Raw genomic sequence first — 25,208 nt, 5'->3', positions numbered from 1 at the left:
TGGTATGGGTTGATATCGGCAAATACTAGCTATAGCATCAGAATCGGTATCGGTTCTGAAAAAGCCGGATCGATGCCTCTTTATCTTCACCCTCTTCATGTGCAAATAGCTAAACTGTGAAAAAATACCTTGTTAAAATGTAAAAAAACAAAAACAAACTAAAAAAAAAACAAAAAACAAAACAGCTTGAGACTTACTCAACACTCAACATGCTTTTTTCTGTCTAGATTATAAGAATTTAAGAATTGAGAATTATAAGAATTTTTTGGAGGTGTTGTTATTCCTTTACCTGAAATGTTCCACAGTATTGCATCATCATCATCATCATCATCATCATCATCATTATTATTATTATTATTATTATTATTATTATTATTATTATTATTATTATTATTATTATTATTATTATTATTATTATTATTATTATTATTACCATCATATTGCTATTTTTACTACAGGTAAAATTGCAAAGAAAAAAAAACAATCCAACTCTGTCACCTGTTTACCTCTATGCAATTTATCTATGCCATATGGTGGAACATTCTACACAACACAAGAACAATAACTACCCCGAAAAGCAACATAGTGCAGCTTTAATCTCTCCAAACACAAACTTTTAATCACATGACAGTTGCATTTTCTCCTTAGCCCGTTTTTGTTCCCTTTGTTTAATTACATAAGGGCTCTTACAACACCTGACCTGGAATCAGCATTCAAATGAGGCTGTGATGTTTAAATTTAGCCCATTTCGACCTTTGAGAGCAGCACAGTCAGGAGTCTGTTACGCCTCTAGCTTTAGCGTGCTACACATGTTATCTGGGATGGTGAGTTTTCGGGCATGAATGAACCGAATGATGAAACATGGACCTGGGATGTATTTTTAGCTCAAGAAAAAAGACAGGAGCTCCTTTGAGTAACTGTGAAAATGCTGTTTTATTTTGTTGTGTGTCTTATTGTTAAAGCGCTGATATTACACTATTTTCTGATCTGTGTTATAATGTTGTTTCCTCATCAAAAACATACCTGGAGTTGTGTTTTATTTCATTCACACTTAGTCTGCAACATCTCCAAAGCTCAAAACGCTCTGTTCCACCTTGTGATGTCATGAAGTGGTAGTTTTCAAGTTAACATCTACTTTTTATGTTTTATTTCAGTAGAGATTGGCAATTCCAGGGCTGAAATGATCCAAATGATTCTAGTGAAGGTGTGTGGAGTTTAAAAACACAGTGGAGCACTTCCTGTATTACCACATGATGACATCACAAGGTGGAACAGAGTGTTTTCAGTTTGAGAGAAGAAACAAAACACAACTCAAGGTCTGTTTGTGATGAGAAAACATAACATAGATCAGAAAACAGCGTAATATGGGCCCTTTAACGATGCTCTTTTGTCTTTTAGCTTCTATCCAACAAAAGCCTATTCGAAGTTAATTGGGGGAATCCATTTTACTCCGAGTGTGATTTGATTCAGAAAACTCCGCACTCTCCTCATTCTCACACAAACTCCTACTGGGAAAATTACATTGATTAGACAGTGTAACCTCTTTAATCGGCACAAGCTAAAGTTTCATCGTGAGTGGGCGAAACAGGAGCTAGAATGCAAAATACATGGCATTTTAATGTCTCACAAATTGGATTACTATGGGAACTGATGCGTGAGGCTAAAAATACTCTACGTGTACACTGTAAAAAGGAATATCTCCATCAGGACTTGTATTCAGATTCTATTCATACTGTTTTGTTTTTCATCTGAATATGTCCAAGCTTTTTGGGCCAATTCTTCTGTCTCTGTTATGTTTTATATCGGACTGGTGCTCGCATCGGTATCGGCGAGCACATCAAGGGCAAGTATCGGTATCAGGGAAAAAACGGTTTTAGAACTACACTACTTTAAAACATCTTTGTAGCCCGTATATAGAAAGTTTTTGCTGTCAAGCTCGGCGGCCCCATGTCTCCATAGATTTTTGGAGTTTTTGACCTGCAAACTAAGTAAATGTATATATTTATAATAAGATTTTCAATCAATTTTTAGAGATATCTTTTTATTTGTCGCTCTTGTGCTGTAACAAAAGTGAGTAGCTTTAGTCTACTGCTTCACACTATGTAGTATCCGGCTGGTATCTGTAAATAAATTTTAAAACATCGGAACAACACCTTTTTAAAATGTCTCTGTAGTTTGTATAGAACTGGTTTGCTGTCAAGATCGGCAGCCCCGTGCAAAATTATACAAGCTGAATTGTGATGGCGGCATTCATGGTAATTTCCGGAATAAGGTCAATAGGCTGTTCAATAATCTGTCAACTGGACAAAAAGTTGTAGGAGTGAAGATGTTTTGCTGCTCGTCCAAGCTGCTTCTTCAGTTCTGGTCAGATTACTGCTGGACACTGGCTTATATCTGTCTGAAACTCAAAACACCTGTTGTTTCCTCCATCTATAACTCCACCCTCAGACCCAAAGCAAATCAAAGCAAAACAAATAAGCAATGGGGCTAGGCAGGAATTTGTCAACTGGGAAAAAAGTTGTAGAAGTGAAGACGTTTTGCTGCTCATCGAAGCCGCTTCATCAGTAATGGGGGCTTTAGACATAATCTATCCCTCATCTATACCTCCATCCCCAGACCCAAAGCAAACAAAGGAAACAAAGAAATCAATAGAGCTAGCCAGGATGCTAATAGGTGTAAAATCACTCATTAGTGGCTTGAATGACTATGCTAAGAAGGACTCAGGCACAGTCCACACTTAGGGTAACACAATAGACCTACAAACAGAAACAGTAAACAGTAGGTGTTTCAGTTTCAGTGTAGTTAGCTCCTCCCTTCAGACAGATATAAGACGGTGTCCAGCAGTAATCTGAACAGAACTGAAGAGGCGGCTTGGACGAGCAGCGAAACGTCTTCACTTCTACAACTTTTTGTCCAGTTGACAGATTTTATTTTTCTTCGCTATGGGCCAAACCTGGACGACTGAGGGATTACACAAATATAGGCGACTCAACAGTAAAAAAAACAACTATAAGACAATAATAAAACCACGATAGAAGCTTGAATTGAAATGTATTTAGTTGTTTTGCAGTGTGCAGAGCTTAATGGGGTCTGTTTCAATGGTGTGCTGTGTCTTTGTTGTATTTATAGCAGGTTACATAAGGAGCCGCTCTGTTTAAAACACAGGTCGTTGTGCTGTTCATGTGTTTAAGTCACACACCAGCTCTAATTTGACTGTTTGTGGAGTGAATGATACTACGGATGGAGGGAGAGGGAGGGCAGGGAGAGGAGAGAAGAGAGAGGGGGAGAAAAGAGAGGGGGGATGCAGAGGAGGGAGAGGGAGGGGACATAGAGATGAAAGAGGGGAGAGAGGGAAGGGTAAGGGAGGGAGGCAGAAGGGGAGGGAGAGTAGAGAGAGTAAGTGCACAATGAGAGAGGAGGAGGGGGATGAGAGGGAGAGGAAAGAGGGGAAGGAGAGAGGGGGGGATAGGGGAGATGGAGGGGAAAAAGAGGGGAAAGGGGGAGAGGTGAGGGAGGGAGGCAGAGTGATGGGATGGGAGGGGGAGGAGAGAGAGGAAGAAGGAGAGGACATAGAGATGAAAGAGGGGAGAGAGGGAGGGGTGAGGGAAAGAAGGGAGGGAGAGAGTGAGGCGATCAGGTAGAGAGAGTGGGTGGGCAATGAGAGGGGAGGGAGAGGAGAGAGGGGAAGAAGAGAAAGGGGGATGGAAGAGAGGGAGAGGAAGGGAACTAAGATGAAAGAGGGGAGAGAGGGTGAAAAGGAGAGGTGAGGGAGGAAAGGAGGCAGAGGGGGAGAGAGAGTAGGTGAGCAATGAGGGGGGATGGAGGAAAGGGAAAGGAAGGGGACAAAGATGAAAGAAGGGAGAGAGCGAGAAAGAGAGAGGTGAGGGAGGGAGGCAGAGAGGGAGAGAGTAGGTGGGCGAGGAGGGGGGAGGGGGAGGAGAGGGAGAGGAAAGAGGGGGAGGAGAGAGAGGGGGGATGGAGGAGAGGGAGGGAGGCAGAAGGGGAGAGAAAGTAGATGGGCAATGAGAGGGGAGGAGAGGGTGTAGGGGAGGAAGAGGGAGAGGAAGGGGAGAGAGAATGTGGAGTAGAGGGAGAGGGAGGGGACACAGAGATGAAAGAGGGGAGAATCTGAGAGGAGGAGAGCAGGGGAGGAGAGAGAGTGGGGATGAAGGGTAAGGAGAGGGATGGGACATAGACATGAAAGAGGGGAGAACCAGAGAAGGAGGGACAGGGAGGGAGGGGAGGGAGAGGGAGAAAGTGGGGACATAAAGATGAAAGAAGGGAGAAAGAGAGATGGAGAGTGAGGGAGGGTGATAGGGGAGAGAGGAGAGGGGTAGAGAGAATAGGTGGGCAGGGAGGTGAGAAAGGGAGAAAAGGGGGAGGGAGGGAAAGAGAAAGTTGGAGGGAGAGAGGAGAGAGGGAGGGTAAGGGAGGTTACAGTGAGATGAAAGATGGAGGGAGGAGAGGGGGAGAGAGAGAAAGAGTGAGAGAGATGATGGAGGAAGAGGGAGAGAGACTGGCGCATAGAGATGAAAGAGTGACAAAGAGAGACAGAGAGAGATGGAGGGTAAAATATAGAGGGAGAGAGATGAGAAAGGCGGAAGGGATAGAGGAATGAGAGATAGAGAGAGAAATAGGCTTTATTTGCTTTCCCTGCATTGTTCCATAGTATGGCACGTTACAGGTCAGATCTGTGGAAAGGTGAGACCGGTCACAGTAAATGTAATAAATGCAAGATACACAGGTTAAATGCCACTCTATGGAACATTTCTAGCAAAGCGATAAACTGCACCCCACATCCCCACAGTCATAATAATAGTGATAATAATAATTAATTGGATTTATTGTGCGTTTCAAGACACACAAAGCGCTTTATATTGCGTTCTCCATTCACTCCATACTCTGTGGTGATGAGTTCCTATTGTAGCCAGAGCTGCCCTGGGACAGATGGAAGTGAGGCTGTCAATCTGTGACATTTGCTCCTCCAACTGTATTTGTATAGTACTTTTCAAAACTAGCTAAGTGCGTCACAACATGTAAATACTTAATAGACAGAAACACTAAAACAATAAAACAATACTTAACCACTTAGCAGCAATAACACAATGGTCTTGCTTAAGGACATAACAACAGTTTCCACAAAAGCCACCGCTGCTCCTTTGTGGCATGTAGTATTCCCAACGGTCTCACATCCGAGTCCTAACCAGGCCCGGCATGGCTTAGCTTCCCGAGATCAGGCATTGACGAGCAGGTCTGGCGTGGAAGTGCACCTTTAAAGGGCTCGAATTACACTATTTCTGACCTATTTAGGATGTTGTTTCCTCATCACAAACAGACCTGGAGTTGTGTTTTGTTTCATTCACACATGTTTAACACACAAATCCTGCACATTTACGCTGTGTTCAAACTGAAAACACTCCACCGTGTGATGTCATGTGGTAATACAGGAAGTGCTCCACTGTGTTTTTAAACTCCACCCACCTTCACTAGAATAACTTAGATAATTATTACAGTTATTCCTCACTTACCTTATGCATTCAGAGCATCCTAATGACTCACCATGATGAGTTTATAAGTGCTTTTCACAACTTTCAGAGACCAGAGCGGAGTTTTGTCATCACGCTAAAGCTAACAACAACTAGCATGCTAACACACATGTCCTGCTTCCTTCTGACAATAAAACGCTTTATAATTAGATGCAGACAGCACACAGTGGTCTCATTTTGACCCTAAGACCTGCTTTTACTTCTTCTCTCAAACTGAAAACGCTCTGTTCCACCTTGTGATGTCATGTAGTGATACAGGAAGTGCTCCACTGTGTTTTTAAACTCCACACACCTTCACTAGAATCATTTGGATGATTTCAGCCCTGGAATTGCCAATCTCTTCTGAACAAAAGGTAAAATGTAGCTTTTAACTTGAAAACTGCCACTTCATGACATCACAAGGTGCAACAGAGCATTTTGAACTTTGGAGATGTAGACAGACTAATAATAAAGTGTTACTCAAACATGTGTGAATGAAACAAAACAACTCCAGGTCTGTTTTTGAGGAGGTAACAACATTATAACGTGGCTTAAACTCACAAGAATCCATTTTGTGTTTTGAGTTCTGTGCAGGTGACACTAAGTGGGTCGGTTCATAGTTTCACCTGGACTTTTTGTGGAATAAGCTGTTTTTCTGTTTGCTGATGCTACAAATGTCTCTAAATAGTTTGGGACATTCCAGGTGTATTTTTTAGGACGGCTGCAATAATAACACTTGATTTCAAACTAAACTCTTTCACATCTATAAAACATAGACTTAGCATAAACGATGCTCGTGTGTGCGCATATGGAAGAGGGAAAATAATGGTTAATCCACATATCAGCGAGGAGCAGAGATGTTACCTGGGGCTATGTGCATTGTTTTAGTCTTTCATTTTAAACAGAAATGAATATGTAAATATGTGGTTGTCATGGATCTTATGTTGTCTTTACAATGCAACGAATCAAAAATGACAACCAGGAAGTCTAATTTTAGTTTGTGTTAAAAGATTCATGAAATACTGAAGAAACCGCATATTAAAATCATGATTACCAGACAGTGAAGAAGGCTGAGAAAATAAATATAGTAAAGCACTGTTCATACGTGTACATTTTAGGTATTTGTATTTTATGTAAGTACATTTTTACAGTGGATACGTTTTACTTTTACTTCACTACATTTGAGAGCGGTATCTGTACTTTCTACTCCACTTCACTTTTGAACATGACTGAAAAGTAAAAGTATTTCTTATTATTGTTTGAGACCTGCTGAAAAGACTGAGGGTTTATTTTTAACACGTCCGTAGTTTGAGGAAACACAAATATAGAAATAAAAATAGCTGGAAAAACAATGATTTAATTGTTTCTATTGAACTAAATCAGCTCAAATCTTTATTAGATCTCAAAATACTTTTACTTTTTACTCTTTAAGTACATTTTTAAACAGGTACTTGAATACTTTTCCTTTTTTATATGATACTTTTACTTTTTTGCTTTTACTTTAGTAACACAATTGCGTACTTCTTCCACTACTGCTAGCATATGATTTGATAAAGATGAACAGCTGCTTTAAAACATACAAAAATTAAATGTTGCACAGTATGGCACCTTACCTTATCTATTTCTTAGAGACAAGCATATAGACCTACATGGCCAGGTTACAGATCATTTCTGTGGATATGCAAGCCCACTCACATGTATGTTATTCAGTGTTTTGAGCACTAAAACATCTGTTATTGGCTACAAGCTAGATAGATATGTTGAATGCTATACTGTGGAACATTCCAAGCAAGCACATCTCCATGGAGGCAAACAGATAGCATACCCATCCCTTAGAAAAGTTACGCAGTGCACCTTTAAAGCTCAGTTAAGCCCATTTAGCATAACCCGGGTCCTTAAACTCATTGTATTTTTCCATTAGCTTGTTTAGTTTTCTCTTCTCTGTAGGTTCTGAGCTCTATTTAAATCTTACCCAGGTCTTTATTTAATCCATCTGCTGTAAGCTTATCCCATATTTGTATCTGAAAACAATCCAACGTCAACTCCAAATATGGGACTTCCTCTGCGTTTCCATGGAGACAGCATCCACCAGCGTTCCGCCTGTGTATTTCATAATGAGCTCCGAGCGGCTGCATCTGCTCCTGTCTGCCCAACAAGCTCTCACAAACACACAATACGCCGTGCACTGTAAAATATTATAACTTTCACATCTACATTTAATATTTGTGTTAAAATTTTAAATATTTATCTTGTTCAGTTTAGTTTTATTTATTTAGAGGCGCAGCGGCTCAGTGGTTATAACTACAGAGTATGTTCAGTGAATATATAATGTAACGCAGGGTATTGCATTAGGACATTTTTCATGTTGAAGCTTTGACTGATTTAGATGTATTTAAAGCTACAGTATGTAACTTTCTGGGGGTCACCTGCATAGCTTCATGGACAAAGAAAGTTAAAACCATACTTCGGAACATTTTCCATGGGGATAGATGTGTTTGTTTTATATATAGACTGGACTGTATAAGACAGTGGACTAAGTGAGTGTGACGTCACCCGTAGCGCTTGGCTTCAGTCAAATGAATCTCATCGAGGCCGTGAGTATCATAGCAACCAAAGAGCCAATCCAGGCGAGGCTGTTGAAGGTAACACCCCTTCCCACCTGCACTGCTGGTTTAGAAGGAAGCAGGCACTTGAAACCTGTTCCTAATGCTAGGAGGAGCGACCTTGGGAAAAAAAGGCACCTGATTTGTCTGTTATTAATGTTTTCTATTTTGATTTATGGACACAATAGAAAAATAAAAATACCAGCATCATGTAGAGCAGGTTAATACGAACATTTTGAGACCAAAATTACGAGTCTGACAGCAGCAGTTACAGAGAGAGGGGACACAGTTTTGTAATGTGAAGTGAATTGGAGCCAGAGTCGATGGAGCCGGAAGCTCATGCTCACTTCCTTTTTGAAACACTACATCTAGTGGGTTAGCTATGTCCATTTATATATATAGTCTATGGTTTTGTGCCATACTGTGGAAGATTATAGCCAAAGAAACAACATTTCCATGGAAACAAGCAGGATAAGGACATCCTTCAGACCAATTAAGAGTCAGTCTTGTGGAAATGCGAGCTCACTCAGAAGGACACGTTTTACAATGTAATAAACAAAATAAAAACAAAACAAAAAAACAACAAAAAAAACAACAATGTGCTTTTATTTTAGCTTCATATTTTGGCTAGAAAGTTACATACTGTTGCTTTAAATAGCACTTGTATACATTTTTAAAAGATAAATATTTGTTTTGGATATTTTGATCTGAGTAGTTTCATTATACTGTGTTCAATGCTATAATTGGCAGTCAACTCTTAACATCTGCACTGGCAGACAGTTTAGACCCATTCAAGAATTCAGCCAAGATTCTCCAACTTTTTACATGAAATACCAGAAAATAATTGGCTTCCCGAGCACCGCCAGATCAAAAACAGGTCTGAAACTGGACTATTTCAAGTTAGACCTTCTTGGAACATCCCACTGTATGGCATTAAACTGAACTTCATGAAGATGAAGAAGCAAGTGACACCAGGCCAAGTAACAGGTAAGATCTGTGGAGAGACGCGGCTTTTTTGGGAGTAGAAATGTCTGTAAATGAATAAATGCGAGAGTGATGTGTTAAATGTCAGACTGTGGAACATTCAGTGGTGGAAGAAGTACTCAATTTTGTTACTTAAGTAAAAGTACAGATACTGGAGCATGAAAATATTTACCTTTATAGAGGCAACACAACTTACAGTAAGAATGCATGTTAATATCTGTAAATGAATAAATGCAAAATAGATAATTTAATGCCATACTGTGGAACATTACCGTTACATACTCAGTGGACCTTTAGAGAGAGGGTAGTACACCAAATAGATTTTTTTTTCTTTTTTTTTTAGCTTTCTACCATATTATAACCCTTTTCCCTCATCAAAAACATGGCTGAAGAGGTTTTAGATGTAATCGATGTGTGTTTGAGTAATTTAGCGATCTCTATTTGGGGGAATTTGGAGCTGAGTTTTGACCATGAGGATCATAGCAACCAAATAACCAATCCAGAGTGAGGCTGATGAGGAGAAAAGGGCACCTAATTTGTCCGTTATTGATGTTCATACCTTAATTTATGGACAAAATGGTAAAATAAAATACAACTGTCACGTAGAGCGGGTTAATATGAACATTTTAAGACCAAAATGACGAGTCTGACAGCAGCAGTTACAGAGAGAGGGGACACAATTTTTCAATGTAAAGTGAAATGGAGCCAGATTTGATGGTCCATGGTCACTTCCTGTGTGGAACTCGGCAGCTAGCAGGTTAGCTATGTCCACTTTTTGTGAAAATGATGAAATATGACCGCAACCCGGCCCCGGATAAGCGGAAGAAAATGGATGTATGAAATATGACTACTAGACTGTTGTTTCTGGCAAATATAGCATTTTCAAAACAATAAAAGGTAACATGGTGATCTAAATAAGTTATGTATTAGCCGTTACTACCCCATAGAAGTAAAATACCTCCTCTCATTTTTAACAGAGTATTTATTGTTTTTTCTGCAGTGCATGTCACGGCCTGTTTTTGGGACCTCTTCCTGTGTTATTTTTATCCCCATCTGGGCTCTAACAGAACCCTCACAACCCCATATAAAAAGGCTTTGTTTCTCTGTTCTGCCACAGTTTAAACACAACCGTTTCAAAGTTTCTCTCTTTTCTTTCCCTCTTTTTCTTTCCTCTCTTTTTTCTTTCTAAAAACAGATTGTGCACTGAAATGTTTTAGACACAGATGCTTCCCGATGCTGTGATCTGCCACATTAGTTGCACACAGGCAGACGCTGAGCTGTGATTGGCTACAGCCCGGAGGCGGTAGTAAAAAGAACCAATCAGGAGTCTCACAGATGCTCGGTTAAAACGTTATGGCCTATTAAATTGATAGATTAATCTTTAAATAAACTACTTTTGGTTGGCTGATCTTGTTTCTTGGATTCTGCATCTTCTCCTCTCAGTGCAACTACCTTCTTGTCCTCTTTCATTACATTCATAAATCTCCTCTTAATAAAGCTGCACTGTGTAACTTTTCTTCTACTTGTTTGTCTCTATGAGAACGTTATTGCTGTACCTTGAATGTTCCACAATATGGCATTTAACGTATCTATTCACATGTGTTTTATTACTCAAAAATACCTTGAAAAACATGGCTTCTTATTGTGAGTGGAGGGTCGATTCTCCACAGATGTGACCTGTAACTTGGCCCAGTGGTGACAAGTTTAATGCAATACTGTGGAACATACCAGGCAAAGCAATAACTTCTCCAATGAGACAATAGACTGTATATATATATAAATGGACATAGCTAACCTGCTAGCCGCCGTGTTCCAAACAGGAAGTGAGCATGGGCTGCATCGTGTCTCGCTCCAATTCACTTTCTATTGAAAAAACGTTTCCACTCTCTCGGTAATTGCTGCTGTCAGGCTTGTCATTTTGGTCTTAAAATGTTCGTATTAACCCACTATTTTGTTATTGTGTCCGTAAATCAAGATAAGAATATTTTAACAGACAAATCAGGTGCCTTTTGAGGTTTGATTGACAGCGTTTCTAAGAGGCGTTACCTTCAACAGCCTCGCTCCGGATTGGCTCTTTGGTTGCTATGATACGCACGGTCAGAATCCCAAATATTGTGAACTCGACTCCAAATTGTCCTCTATAACTTTTAGCCTCGATGAGCTTCATTTGACTGGAGCCGAACGCTGTGTATGGCTGACGTCACACTCACTTAGTCCACTTCTTTATACAGCCTGTGGGCAAGAAACATTTTGCTCAAATAATTGGAAAAAATCGCCTACAGGCCCTTTAGGTGTATAACTATAAATATGAGCAATTAAAATGAAGCAGCCATGTGTCTTGTTGAAACCCTTCTGTCTAAAGTGAGGAGACAGGGGAGTCGGGGCTGTGGACCTGGGGATTAGATCATCTTCTGGTTTGACACAATCCCATGTACCTGTCAGAGAGATGACACAAACATGACGTGGAAGAAGCTGTTTGGATGTTTGATTGACAGGGCATTTTAAGACAGGGGAAATCAACTGGACTCTCTTTTAAGATACAACCCCAGTCTACAGTTAACCATAGCGCACTGCAAACAACTGGACGACTCTGATGACGGGTGTGTCACGATAATTGCTATATCGAATTATCATTAAAAGCTGGAACAATATTTTTCCGTGTCCATATTTATCATATGTACATTTTCTTTGCACTTCTGGGAAATGTTATTTTTTGGGTAGCTAATGAGATTGAATTTGAATATTGTAGATTTTAGTTTTTGTGTCAGTGGCATAAATGAGTTTCAGTATTATCGTTTATCGTCTATATTTTCTTCAGCGATATATCGAACTTCAAAATAGGATTCCGTGACAGGCCTACTCTGACATGTCGTTTTAAATATTGAAATATCTCTAGCTGATAAAATATCCCATGGTATTCGAGGTAGACACCTTCATCAGAGTCATTGTGGTCATTTTAGCGTTATAATAGCTGCTAAAAATGGGTTGTGATGTCACATCGCAAAGCATTATGGGATATTCCCCTAGACAAACAAGCAAAATAACTTAATGTCCAGTTTAAATTTTCTGTAATATTAATTTTTTTTTTTTCACATATCATCTAGTTTACAGTGTTTAAATGTAAACTGCCATGTTTTAAAGTGACCTATTGTCTCCACTATCTTGCTAATAAACGTCAATTCTTGCAGCTATTGTGTTAAACCTAATTTAAACTGCTTCCCTCCCTCGAATCCTTAGGTTATTAACTGCTAACACATAACATATTTAGATCACCGTGTTACCTTTTATTGTTTTGAAATTGCTATATTTACTGAGAACAACATATTAAGTGTTTTATAAGTTTGCTCTCTGCGCTAAGACACTTCCCCTTCAGAGTGCTATAGCAACACAATCAGCGTATCGGGTTTGTGAAGTTGTTGGTCACAGTTTTGTATCATGTTTTTGTATATTTATGGAGGATTGCTGTTTGGGAGCGTGGGTGACGTAGGCTTGTGGGCGGAGCTTTGTACAGAATCTTACAGCTAATCGTAAGAAAGGTTCAACTAGGGCCTGGGAGAGATCACTAGATTACTGAAACATGCTTGGATGCTATCGAAAACCTCTTCAGGCATGTTTTTGATGAGGGAACAGCTCTAAAAAAATCGATTTTGAGTAATACCTCCCCTTTAAACACTGGAGATTTGTTTTACAGATTAAAAAAAATATTATCCGCACATTACAGAAAAGATATGATGGTCAGTTCACAACGTTGTGCATATATAGAGGGATAGAACGCTTGGCTGTAGACATGCAGATGAGCTCCCACTCGTTGGTCCAGTCCCACGCTGCCTTCACTGATACTGCTTTAAAACCGTTTTTTTCCAACTCTCTTGAGGTTGAAAAGGTGTTTGCTAAAAAGCCTGTCACGTCTTCACTCACCAGTCAGCGTGTGTCTTTTGGCTCTTTTGGCTTCCTGTCATAATTGTGTCAAAACCCCAGCTGCTAAAATGACTTTGAACGCATCATAAGTACAAATACAAGAGAGGATAGGGGACATTATCTAAAATGTGTTTTTACGGATACAAACCAGTGGAGGAGGTGTCTTTGTTCCTACATAACACATACACAAATAAATGAATGTTGATTAGGTTTCATAACATGATTGTGTTTTCTTAGGTAGGAAGTAATTAAATAAATAAAATGTAATCTGGGCTGTATAGATTTTTACTGTCTAAAAATGTGAAAAACAGAACTAGTTAATTTTAAACAGTTTGCAGTGGTTCAGAGTTATTCCTCATTTACCTTATGCATTCAGAGCATCCAAATGATTAACCATGATGAGTTTATAAGTGCTTTTCACAACTTTCAGAGACCAGAGCAGAGTTTTGTCATCACGCTAAAGCTAATAACAACTAGCATGCTAACACACACATCCTGATTCCTTCTGACAATAAAACACTTTTTAATTAGATGCGGACAGCACACAGTGGTCTCATTTTGACCCTAAGACCTGCTTTTACTTTATTAAAGGGCTCATATTAAGCTATTTTCAGATCTATTTATAATGTCCCGACTACTAGATCTGCAATTTAAAGGGGATGTGCATTATTTAAAGGTCCTATATTATGCAAAATTGATGTTCTAATGTTATTTCCTCATCACAAACAGACCTGGAGTTGTGTTTTGTTTCATGCACATGTTTCACACAGAAACCCTGAATATTTTGTCTGAGTTCTTCACTCTAACGAAAAACACTCTGTTCCACCTTGTGATGTCATGTGCTAATACAGGAAGTGCTCCACTGTGTTTTTTATCTCCTTACATCTTCAGTAGAATCATTTGGATAATTTCAGCCCTGGAATTGCCAATCTCTACTGAACTAAAGGTAAAACGTAGCTGTTAACTGGAGAGCTACCACTTTATGACATCACAAGGTGGAACAGAGCATTTTGAACCTTGGAGATGTAAACAGACTAATAAACCAGGGTTACTCAAACATGTGTGGATGAAATAAAACGCATATAGGACCTTTAAATGATGAACATCCCCTTTAAATTGCAGATGTAATAGTCGGGATTGTAATAAAATTTCAGCCATCATCTTATCTTTTTTATAATTTTTGTCCCCAATCAAAAATCATCTCCGCATTTAAGAAGCAACGATTTCCCGCGGCCTAAATCTGGGGTTTAATTGAGTTGTGTGTATTTTGTGAGACATTAAACTAATGATGATTACAGCACGAGATTATCAAACTTGTTTATCTCTCTGGCATCTGTTTGTGCTCATCACCATGGATCTGTGTCTGAACCAAAAACAAAACCCACAGCAAACACAACAGAAATGGCACAAGAGCTCATGCCATTTTAATTCATGAACATATGGCCGTATTGTAAATATGATTTTATAAGAATGATATCACATAAACAGCTACAATTCAAACCATAGTCACACCACATCAAAATTAGGACTAAAATGGGATTAAAACAGGACTTGAACAGGAGCAAGCCAAGTCTACATCAGGACTAAACTGGGATCAAACCATTCAGTCAGTCGCTGTATCAAATCTTTACTGTCTTAAAAACGTGAAAAACTCAACTATTTCATTTTAAACAGTTTGCAGTGGTCCAAAGTTATTCCTCACTTACCTTATGCATTCAGAACATCCTAATTATTCACCATGATGAGTTTATAAGCACTTTTCACAACTCTCAGAGACCAAAGCGGACTTTTGTCATGATAGTAAAGCTAACAACAACTAGCATGCTAACACACACTTCCTGATTCACGGACAATAAAATGTTTTCTTATTAGATCTAGGCAGCTGACAGCAGACTTATTTTGACCTCAAGAGCTCCTTATACAATGTAGCTGTAATGGGGTAAGACACATTTAGCTAAAATATATGATGTATGTTTTAGCAAAAATATATATATGATGAAAATATATGTTTTATAGAACATATAAACCTGCTCTACATGGTCCTGGTGTTTTTATTTCACTATTGTGTCCATAAATCAAGATATACATTAATAACAGACAAATCAAGCGCCTTCTTTCCCCAAAGTCCCTCCTGCTAACGTTAGCAACAGGCTTGATTGACAGCATTGCTAAGTGCCTCCTCCCTGTTAAATCAGCGGTGTTGGGCTCACTACCTTCAACAGCCTCGCTCCGGATTGGCTCTTTGGTTGCGATGATACTCACTGTTAGAAATCCAAATATGGGGACTTCCGGGTCAGCACCGAAAGAGATGGCAGCCTAATTCTGTTCTCTTGCCAGTACATAGCAAATTACACCCCCTCAGCAACTAAGACAACTGAATTCAACAAATAAATTGCGGAATGGGTGGGGGAAACAAACTAGAAGGACGTCGTACTAAAAGTGTCCGAAACAAAGCATTGGAACAAGATGTTGAAAGAGAAGAAAACGTGGTGTGCGCCGAAGCTAACATACGAGCGGCTAACGCACCAACGTGGCAGGAGATGCTACCAGGCCTGGTAACAATACTGGAAGATTTAAAGCAGGAAATAAAAAACAGATTTGCGTTGTTTAAAGAAGAAGTGAAGGCTGATATCAGGAACGAATTTGATGCATTTAGAGCTGAAATAAACAAGAAACTTTCTGACAATGAGAAGGCGTTACAGGAGCAGAAAGCAGCTATGAAGGACGCGCAAACACGCGTTAATGAAGCCGAAGAGTGGAATCTAGAAGTTAAAGAAATTTTGCTAATGCTTCTTAAGGAACAAAAGATGTTAAAAGACAAACTAACGGATTTGGAGGGAAGGTCAAGGCGAAGAAGGAGTTTCGGAGATGAAACATAAGAGATTGATGGGAGGTAACTGCTAATAGGAAAACAAATAAATACATTTAGATATTAAAGAATAAATAAAAAGTTTACCTATGTAAACACTACTAAAATAGACAAGCATGGGGAAATCTGGCAGTACGCTTCTTTAAAAAAAAAAAAAAAAAAAAAAAAAAAAAAAGGCCCATGAAAAATAATGATACTGGCAAGAGGGTATTGAAAGTAGTTGGACATAGTAGAATGGAAGTTAGACTTTTTGAGTCAACACTTACATCTACAGAGGGGCCCTTCTTTTGTGGGAGGCGTAACCTCTCCCCTACCAACAGGACACTAGGGTCACCCATAGGCCCAGACTTTTACCAGGGGGTACTGTTCTTTAATATTTTAGTTAGGGTTCATAATGTTCACTGGGTTGTTACGGTCATGCTGTCAATATTTTTTTCCTTGGTTAAAGATGTGTACCAGTAAAGTGAAGATTGTCTCTCTGAACGTGAATGGCATAAATAATCCAATTAAAAGGGGCAAGGTTCTTAAAAAGTTAAAGAAGGAAAAGGCAGAGATCATTTACCTACAAGAAACTCACCTGTCTGATACGGAACATGAAAAAATAAGTAAGCTAGGTTATAGAAATGTATTTTATAGTTCATTTAAAGGAGGTAGTAAACGTGGAGTAGCAATCTTAATACATAACAATATAGAATTAGGGGGCCTGAAAGAAATTAAAGACAGGGAAGGTAGATATATATTAGTTGAGGAGAAACTAGAAGAATATGTGGTTACACTGTTGAATGTTTATGCTCCACCTGAATCTGACAAGTCCTTTTATAAATCTGTATTTGACATAGTGGCTATGGAAACAGAAGGAACATTAATATGCTGTGGAGATTGGAACATTGTCTTGAATCATACTTTAGACTCAAGTAATATTAAGAAAAACAGTAGAACATATTTGTCACGATACATCAATACAACATTAAATGAATTGGGGATTATAGATGTCTGGTGAGAATGTCATCTATTAGAGAGGGACTACACATTCTACTCGGCACCACACTCAACTTATACAAGAATAGACTACATTTTCATGAACAAAGAAGACAGGTTTAGAATATTAGAATGTAAGATAAGAGCAGCTGATCTGTCAGATCACTGTGCATTGAGTCTAACACTGGACCTTAGTAGAAAAATTAATTAACTGGAGAGTCAATGTTGGAATGCTTAACAATAAACAATTAAAGGAAAGGTAAAAACTGAAATCAATAACTATAAAAAAAGAAAACTGTAATAGAGAAACAGATCCCACAGTGGTATGGGATGCTATGACGGCAGTAATCAGAGGCAAACTATAATCACATGCAGCATATATTAAAAAAAGAAAAACGTTAGACTATCAGACTGCCACAGAGGAATTAGAAAAACTAGAAAAACTACATAAGAAATATAACAATCCAGAGATACTTGATACGATTAAAGAAACAAGGGGAAAAATTTATAAGATATTAACAGAAGAAGTGGAAAAAAATATTAGGTTTCTGAAACAAACATATTATGAAGGAGGATCAAAATTAACAAAATCACTTCCTAGACGTTTGAGAAATAAACAACAATCTAACACGATCTACAAAATAAGAGAGTCTATAATGGAAAACCTAGCTTACAAACCAGAAGAAAAGGAAAAAAAACATTTGAAAAATATTATTCTAAACTTTATTCCCAACCAAAATCAGCAGATGATGAGACAATTAGAGCTTTTTTAAACTCAATATAGGAGTGTCCCAAAATTCAATACTATGTTCGCCTATCACAGAAAAAGAACTAGAAAGTACAATAAAACAAATGAAGTCCAACAAGACCCCTGGAAGAAGAGTTGAACCCATTGTTATTATCATCGTTTAACCACACTCTGAAAAATGGATTTTTACCTCCCTCGTGGAGAGAAGCAATAATTATGATTATCCATAAAGAGGGCAAGAACAAAGAATATTGTGAAAATTATAGACCAATATCAATATTAAACTGTGACTACAAAATATATACGTCAATTATATCTAATAGATTCCAAACATTTCTTTCCGATATGATAGATGAGGATCAGGCAGGTTTTATTAGAGGACGACAAACCCAAGACAATATAAGGAGGACTTTACATATAATCGAACAAGCACAAAAAACAAACGAAAACACACTTCTTTTGAGTCTGGATGCCGAAAAGGCTTTTGACTGCGTTAGCTGGAGATTTTTGTATTGCTGTTTGGAAAGATTTGGCCTTAATACACAGTCAATCAATTGTGTCAAAACATCATACCAAGACCCAAAATAAAGACTAAAGATAAATGGTAGTCTCACAAACTGGTTTACCCTAGAAAGATCTGCGAGACAGGGGTGCAGCTTGTCACCAACTCTCTTTGCAATATTTATTGAACCATTGGCACAAGCCATAAGGCAGAAAGAGGGAATAATAGGAGTAAAAATTAAGCACACAGAGCACAAGGTGGGGCTATTTGCTGATGATGTCTTAATTTATTTAAAACAACCAGATGTATGTTTACCTAAATTAATGGACTTACTAAATTATTTTGGTTATCTATCGGGTTATAAACTGAATATTGAGAAAACGCAGGTTCTCCTCTTAAACTGTAATTCTGCATTAAAAATATCGCAGCAATATAATTTCAAGTGGAATAAAAAATCAATAGATCAATAGACTTACACATAATTTTAACACATTATATGAGACCAAGTATAAACCCTTGAACCAACAAATATACAAAGACATGGAAAGATGGGAGGTTTTATTGTTAGATCTACATGCTGGAATTGAGACAATTAAGGTGAATGTCCTGCCGAGAATTTTGTATCTTTTCCAGTCCCTGTCAGTGTCAATACCACCTAATCAATTTGTGGAGTGGAACAAAAAAATCTCAAGATTCATATTGAATGGAGCCAAACCAAGAATAAAATTTTCAACACTTCAATTACCAAAAAATGAGGGTGGATTGGCCGTGCCAAGTTTAGAAGAGTATTACTATGCAGCCCAGCTCAAATCTTTGATTTCTGAATGCACGGCCAAGTGGAAACAAATTGAGTTGAATAATGTTTGCCATGTACGAGCAATGATTGCAAACAAAAGATTGTTTAAGGAAAATGTCACAAAGTTAGACTGTATAGTCAAGTTCACGATGTCTGGTTCAGAATTGTAAAAAGATTGAAAATAGAGAAAGAGATTAAACTTTTAAATTGGCTAGCATATGATACAAATTTTAAACCAGGAATTATGAATACCAAATTTAAAGAGTGGGCAAATAAAGGATTGAACATTATAGGAACATTCATTAAGGAAGGGGAGTTGGCAAACTTTCAAAATATAAAGCACAGATTTGATTTAGAACATCAGGAATTCTATATGTACCTTCAAGTGAGAGACTATTACCAAAGAGAAATCAGACCGGACCTCCCGAGTGAACTGAATATAATCACTGTGACACTTTGGGATACATATAAGAACAAGAGTGCAAAAATTATATCTAAATGGTATAAAGGTTTGGGGGCTAACAGGAAAAATACGTCGTTATACATTAGGGATAAATGGATGAAAGAAATTAAAGAAGAAATAAGTGATGATAACTGGTATAAAATTTGGCAAAATCAGATAACCTCAACTAATTCAACAAATTGGAGAATCTTTAGCTGGAAGAACATCATCAGATTTTTCATCACACCAAAGATTAAAAAAGCATCTCTATCAGTGGATTAACCATGTTGGAGACATTGTGGGGAGTATAATGTGGGACATGCACATGTGTTTTGGCAGTGCAGCAAGGTGTCACAATTTTGGGAAACTTTGGGCAAAGAAATGGAGAAAATATTGGGGTACACACTATCAAGGACATGCGTAACGATGTATTTTGGGCGGACTACTGACGCGCATATCCCAAAAAAGGACTACTACTTAATCAAGATATTACTGGCAGCATCAAAAAAAGCCATTACACGCAAATGGCACAAGGAAGACCCCCCTACGCTTGGCAACTGGAGGGACATTGTGGAAGAAATTGACCACGCCATGGAGAGACTCACATATATTTTAAGGTTACAAAAGGAAAAATATAAAGAAAACTGGGATAAATGTTTTTTTGTATTTAAAATGACGGCTGACCGAATGTTCACTGTTCTATTCTTACATCTTTGAAAATAATAAAATATAAGTTACAAAAAAAATGTAATCCAAATATGGAACTGGGCTCCTTCACCCCTATAACTGCTTTAGCCTCGACAAGCTTCATTTAACTGGAGCCGAACGCTGTGGGCGACGTCACACTCCCTTAGTCCATCTCTAGTCTATGTTCTCCCCCATGTTAGTACGTCTTTTTATGTCACTTGAACTAGCAGTAAAAGTGTACTTACAGTTTATTGAGTGTAGAAAGTAAGGACATTTTACAACTCATTAAAACTGTAAAAAAAAACATTTGTCTAACACGGTGGTTCCATCATTTCACACCAAGTGCCACCAGATCTAACCCTGGACTTTATGAGGGCTAGGACTAAACCAGGGATAAGGAATCTACATAATGTTTAACCCAAAAGACGATAAAAAACACATACCACAATTTGAGAAACGCTGGTCTAAACCACCTCACATCTGCAGTCTGGATTCATATGCCAATTTAATTTATTACATTTGATTTCTGTGTCTAATTTGCGTTTATTTTCTGGTCTTTTTCCTCACATTCTCGTCGACGGCGGTTGTTTTGTTCGGTCTACCTCATGTTCATCTCTATTAGTCACAAATGTCACATCTCGTCTCACATTTGCTCTAATAGTTTATTGAGTGCTTTTATTTTGAAAAATGCTTCCTGATGTGAGCCACTGCGAGGCCAATTGGATTATAATGACCATAATGGCATATTCATGGGTTTCAGCGTCCTGTTATATGCAACATTTCGAGGACTTTTCACATTCAAAAGATAAAATATTCTGTTTTAAATTGTTAGTAGCTATGGCAACGATCCTCTTTTTTAATCATTTTTTGAAACCCATGGATACTACTGTGTTAAATGGTCTTGATCACATTTTTATTTAGCACTTTTCCACCTTCAAGACACTCAAAGCGCTTTACATCAAGGAAACACTCACTCATTCATGTTTATACACCAGTGTCTTGCCCAAGGACACAACAACAGCATTCATCAGTTTTCTAATATAAAGTGAATTGGAGCCAGATTCAATGGACCTGGAAGTGCGCTCGTGATCACTTCTTACTTGGAACGTAGCGACTAGCAGGTTAGCTATGTCCATTTATATTTACAGTCTGTGAATTCGATACGATTTGAGCTGTAGAGTAAGTTTAAGATGGTCTGAAAACTCAAGAAAAAAATACAAAATGGATTTAAACAACGTGTTTTCAGGAGACTTGCTGTTTACCAGTTTTTTTTTCACAATTTGTTTATTTGGCTTATATAGAAATTGTACAATGTACATTCACATATCACAGATAGTGAGAAAGTAAAAAGATATTCTGCACAATCTCCTTTTATAACACAATGATACACACACAAAAACAAAAACACCACGCTAACATTCTCCATCCAAATGACAAAAAAGAAAAAATGCAGTTACCCGTCCTGACCATGCATATACATACATACACACGTAGATACACGTACATATGCATATACATAATATACATACTGAAGTGAGAACCCACGAGCCTGGATGACATAGGAGATGAGGAATTATATAAATAGCTAGATAAATTTGGGGAAAGAAAGAAAGGACCTCCAGAACAAAAGTGTTAATCAGGACTAGAAGGGAAGTTAATTTGTTGTACTATTTGGAACAGTGGATGCCATATTTGTGCAAACCTATCAGAGGAGCCGTGAAGTGTCAATCTTATCTTCTCAAGTTTAAGAAAATAGAGTATATCCCTGAGCCACTGTATAAATGATGGAGGCTGTGGGGACTTCCATTTCAATCCTGTTGCAGTCTTTCAATGAAACTATTTAAAAATGGTTTACTGGGATTATCTTGCATGATTTAAATCTTAATTAGTGGCATAATGTCGCTTCAATATTATCGTTAATCGCAATATTTCTCTGTAGCCATATTTTGCGTTTCAAAATGTGTAATCGTGACAGGTCTACTTATTACCGCTGGGCCTTGTTACCATTTTAGTCTGAAAAATTAAATATTTTCAAATCCCCTGGACATATTTCTCAACCTTCAAGTTTTCATAGTTAGTTATGGTTAGACTCCAATAGAGAAATGATAAGTGAATAGTTTTACAGCCTTTTGAAGTTGCAGTGGTCGTACCGTTATTTGCTTGTGGCGTTGCAGCAGGTGTAATTCTCACGTTTCTGTGTGGGTGTGTTCTGGTTCAGATCCTGGAAATAGATTTCGAAGAGAATTCTGGTCAGTGTTATCTTGACCTTTGACCCTCAAGTCCAACACTTGGAAATAGAGTGATTTAACAGACAGCAGGAGGCGAAGAACTGTTCCCACTCACCATTATAAAAACTGTGTATGAGGAACCGCGCAATAGTGAAGTTACGAGTACTGTATGTCCACATGATTTTATGGGTAAAATAAAAATGACAAAACAGTATTGGAGAGTTGTATTAGAGCTGTGTCGTATTTCACCACCGTATTGTTACCATACAGGAAAACAAAACAACATAATAAGTCTGAGTTTGACATGCAGTTCTTGTCCTTTGTGCGTAATATAATACTAATACATTGATACTTTTTAGCGATGCTGGGGGTGTTGTACATATGTGTCTATAGTAGAATGTTCATCTGTTACCATGGTGACACAATGCACACGTCAGCAACAACTGCCAAAAAAAAAAGTTAACGATGGTCTGAAAACCCAAGAAAAAATACAAAATGGATTTAAATAGTACTTTTTCAGGAGCCTGCGATCAATACGAGCGTTTGTGGGTTTTGTTTAGGTGATTTTCAACAAAAAGGTGACTGACTAACTTAAAAACTGTTGGCTAAAGATGGTGACGGTGGTGTAGATGCGGTTTGGTTTGTTGAGTTGTTGAAAGTAAAAACTGCCTCGGGCTCACTTTACATGGGGGCTAAAGTTGCTCTTTGCTACGTTTACAGACTGACAATGCTGATTGCCAACAAAGAACACGTCCAGCTGCTTAAAAATAAAACTCCTGCATACAGAGGAAACACCTGTCTGTCCATTACAGACGTGACCCCAACGTGACGAGCGGTTTGGTCACACACTAATGCATCGCTGCGTTTGATACTGGGCATGAAGTTAGTCACAGTCAGGTAGCGCATACATTTACACATTGCTCGTATTTACACACTGACAACAAGTGACACGAGCTGCACATATCCTGCAGCAGATGTAAATGTAACTGTACTAAAGCCATATATTCCACTCACATAACTAGAACAATGATACCACCGTAATGCAAATAAAAGTTATGTGATCAATAACAACCTCGCCAGATCTGCATCGCCCTCGCTCCTTCTCTTCCCTTGGGCTCTTTCCTCAAACGCCTTCCCCAGATCGATTCATGTGTGAGCTCTGGCCCTGTCGCAGTCACATTTTCTTTTCCTTGCGTCCTCGGACAAAGGCTTCCTGTGTGTTTTAGCTGATTGTGTCACGGCTGACACCTCACAAATAAAAACTGGACATTTATTCTTGTAGTGAACTGTGGACAGCGCCGGCGTGAGGTGTGTCGCTAAGCTCTGTTACCTGTGTGTGTGGCATGTGTGGTGTTTGTGGTGCGTATAATGTGTATAAAGTGTATAGTGTGTGTGGTGAAAACCGTGGGTCGGTGAAAACCAAGTTGCATGTCTGTTTTTTCTGCTCAGAGACAGCTGGGGGAGTCAGCATGTCTTTCAAACAGCATAAGTTAAAATGTTACTTAGTTCTGCTTTAAGACAAACCGCTTCCCCCATACTATTGCTTTGTCAGGAAGGTTACCCTGTGGCATTAAACTTATCTCCATAGATACAAGAAGGTGGTGGACCAGTTGAGAAGTTACATATTACACCTCAAACTAATTTATTTCTTTTTGCAGATTTTGCAGGATAGTTTCATTAAATGGCAAATGGTTTGATTTTCCACCTTCAAGGCACTCACTTTACACCAAGGAACCACTCACCCATTTACACACACGTACACAAGGTGGCTTAAGTGTCTTGCCCAGGGACACAATGACTATTCATCTGTGGGAGCTAGAGTCACACCCCCAACCTGTGGGTGAGTGGATCTGACCACTTTACCAATGCTGTTTATGCCGAGAGCGGTTTTCAAACCGAATCAGAAGACAAACACTACCAACTAAGCTACTGTCGCCCTTACCCTGAATAATCTTACACTGTGAAACATTTCAAACAGTGCAATAACATCTCCATGGAGACAAGAAGGTGGCAGACCCTACAGCAGAAAAGTTACAAAGTGAACCTTTAACATACCCTTGCAAATGGTATGATACAACACTATCTCTTTATTAATCTTTACAAAAGCAGAATAGATCCTCCAGTTGCTCTGTTTCATAATGATTTGTTTTGAAAATGTAACCACTGAATCCTCTGTTTCCCTGAATAATAAACTGGTGTAATAATCCCTAATTCCCTTTCACGCGCTGCACCTGCTGTAGTGGTGTCATGTTTCATCTTTTCACTGTCATAAAATAACGAAGCCCATTTGTGAGAGCCTATTCATATCTGCTCCACAGGACACTCACTTTCAGCGCAGTCCGGCCGCTGTACAAACAAAAAGGCCGTATCTTTCACACCACAGTACTATCTGGACATACAGGCCTGGGGATAAATCTGCCCACTCAAAGACACAGAGCACATAAAGTGTATAATGAGGGACATCAGGACCTTAACAGCTGTGAGTGTTTGGATAGTTCATAATACAACATCATCCTGTGCTATATAATGGTGTAATTGAGGTGGAGGACAGGGAAAGCGGGTGGTGTTGACATATAGATTTTGCGATATGCTCAGACAGGATTGCACTGCTCGTTAATGCTTTGCCGGGAATGTTCCACAGTACACTATGGCATTAACCATATCTATCATTTATTCAAGTACAAGTGTTTTTATTGCTAAAAAAATCATCCATGACTGAAAAACATGTGTTCTTATTGTGAGCAGGGTCGTGTCTCCACAGATCTAACCTGTCACTTGACCTGATGGACTCACCTGCTCGTCTCCATGAAGGTAGATATGTTAAATGCTGTACTGTGGAACATTCCAAGCAAAGCATAAACATCTCCATGGCGACAAGCAGGTAGCAGACCCTCCAACATTTATAAAAGTGTGCGTCAGTTGGATTGT

At 38.6% G+C, this 25,208-nt stretch overlaps 1 protein-coding gene across 1 annotated transcript in view; it reads left to right on the top strand.

The window, feature by feature from the left end:
• LOC117387497 (cGMP-dependent protein kinase 1) overlaps window positions 1-25,208 on the top strand; it is a 100,342-nt gene that overhangs the window by 22,879 nt on the left and 52,255 nt on the right. The gene's annotated exons all lie outside the window — the stretch shown is intronic.

The sequence above is a fragment of the Periophthalmus magnuspinnatus genome, chromosome 19 (genome assembly GCF_009829125.3).
Source record: "Periophthalmus magnuspinnatus isolate fPerMag1 chromosome 19, fPerMag1.2.pri, whole genome shotgun sequence".
NCBI classification, from domain to species: Eukaryota; Metazoa; Chordata; class Actinopteri; order Gobiiformes; family Gobiidae; genus Periophthalmus; species Periophthalmus magnuspinnatus.
This window is presented reverse-complemented; position numbering and strand designations above follow the sequence as displayed.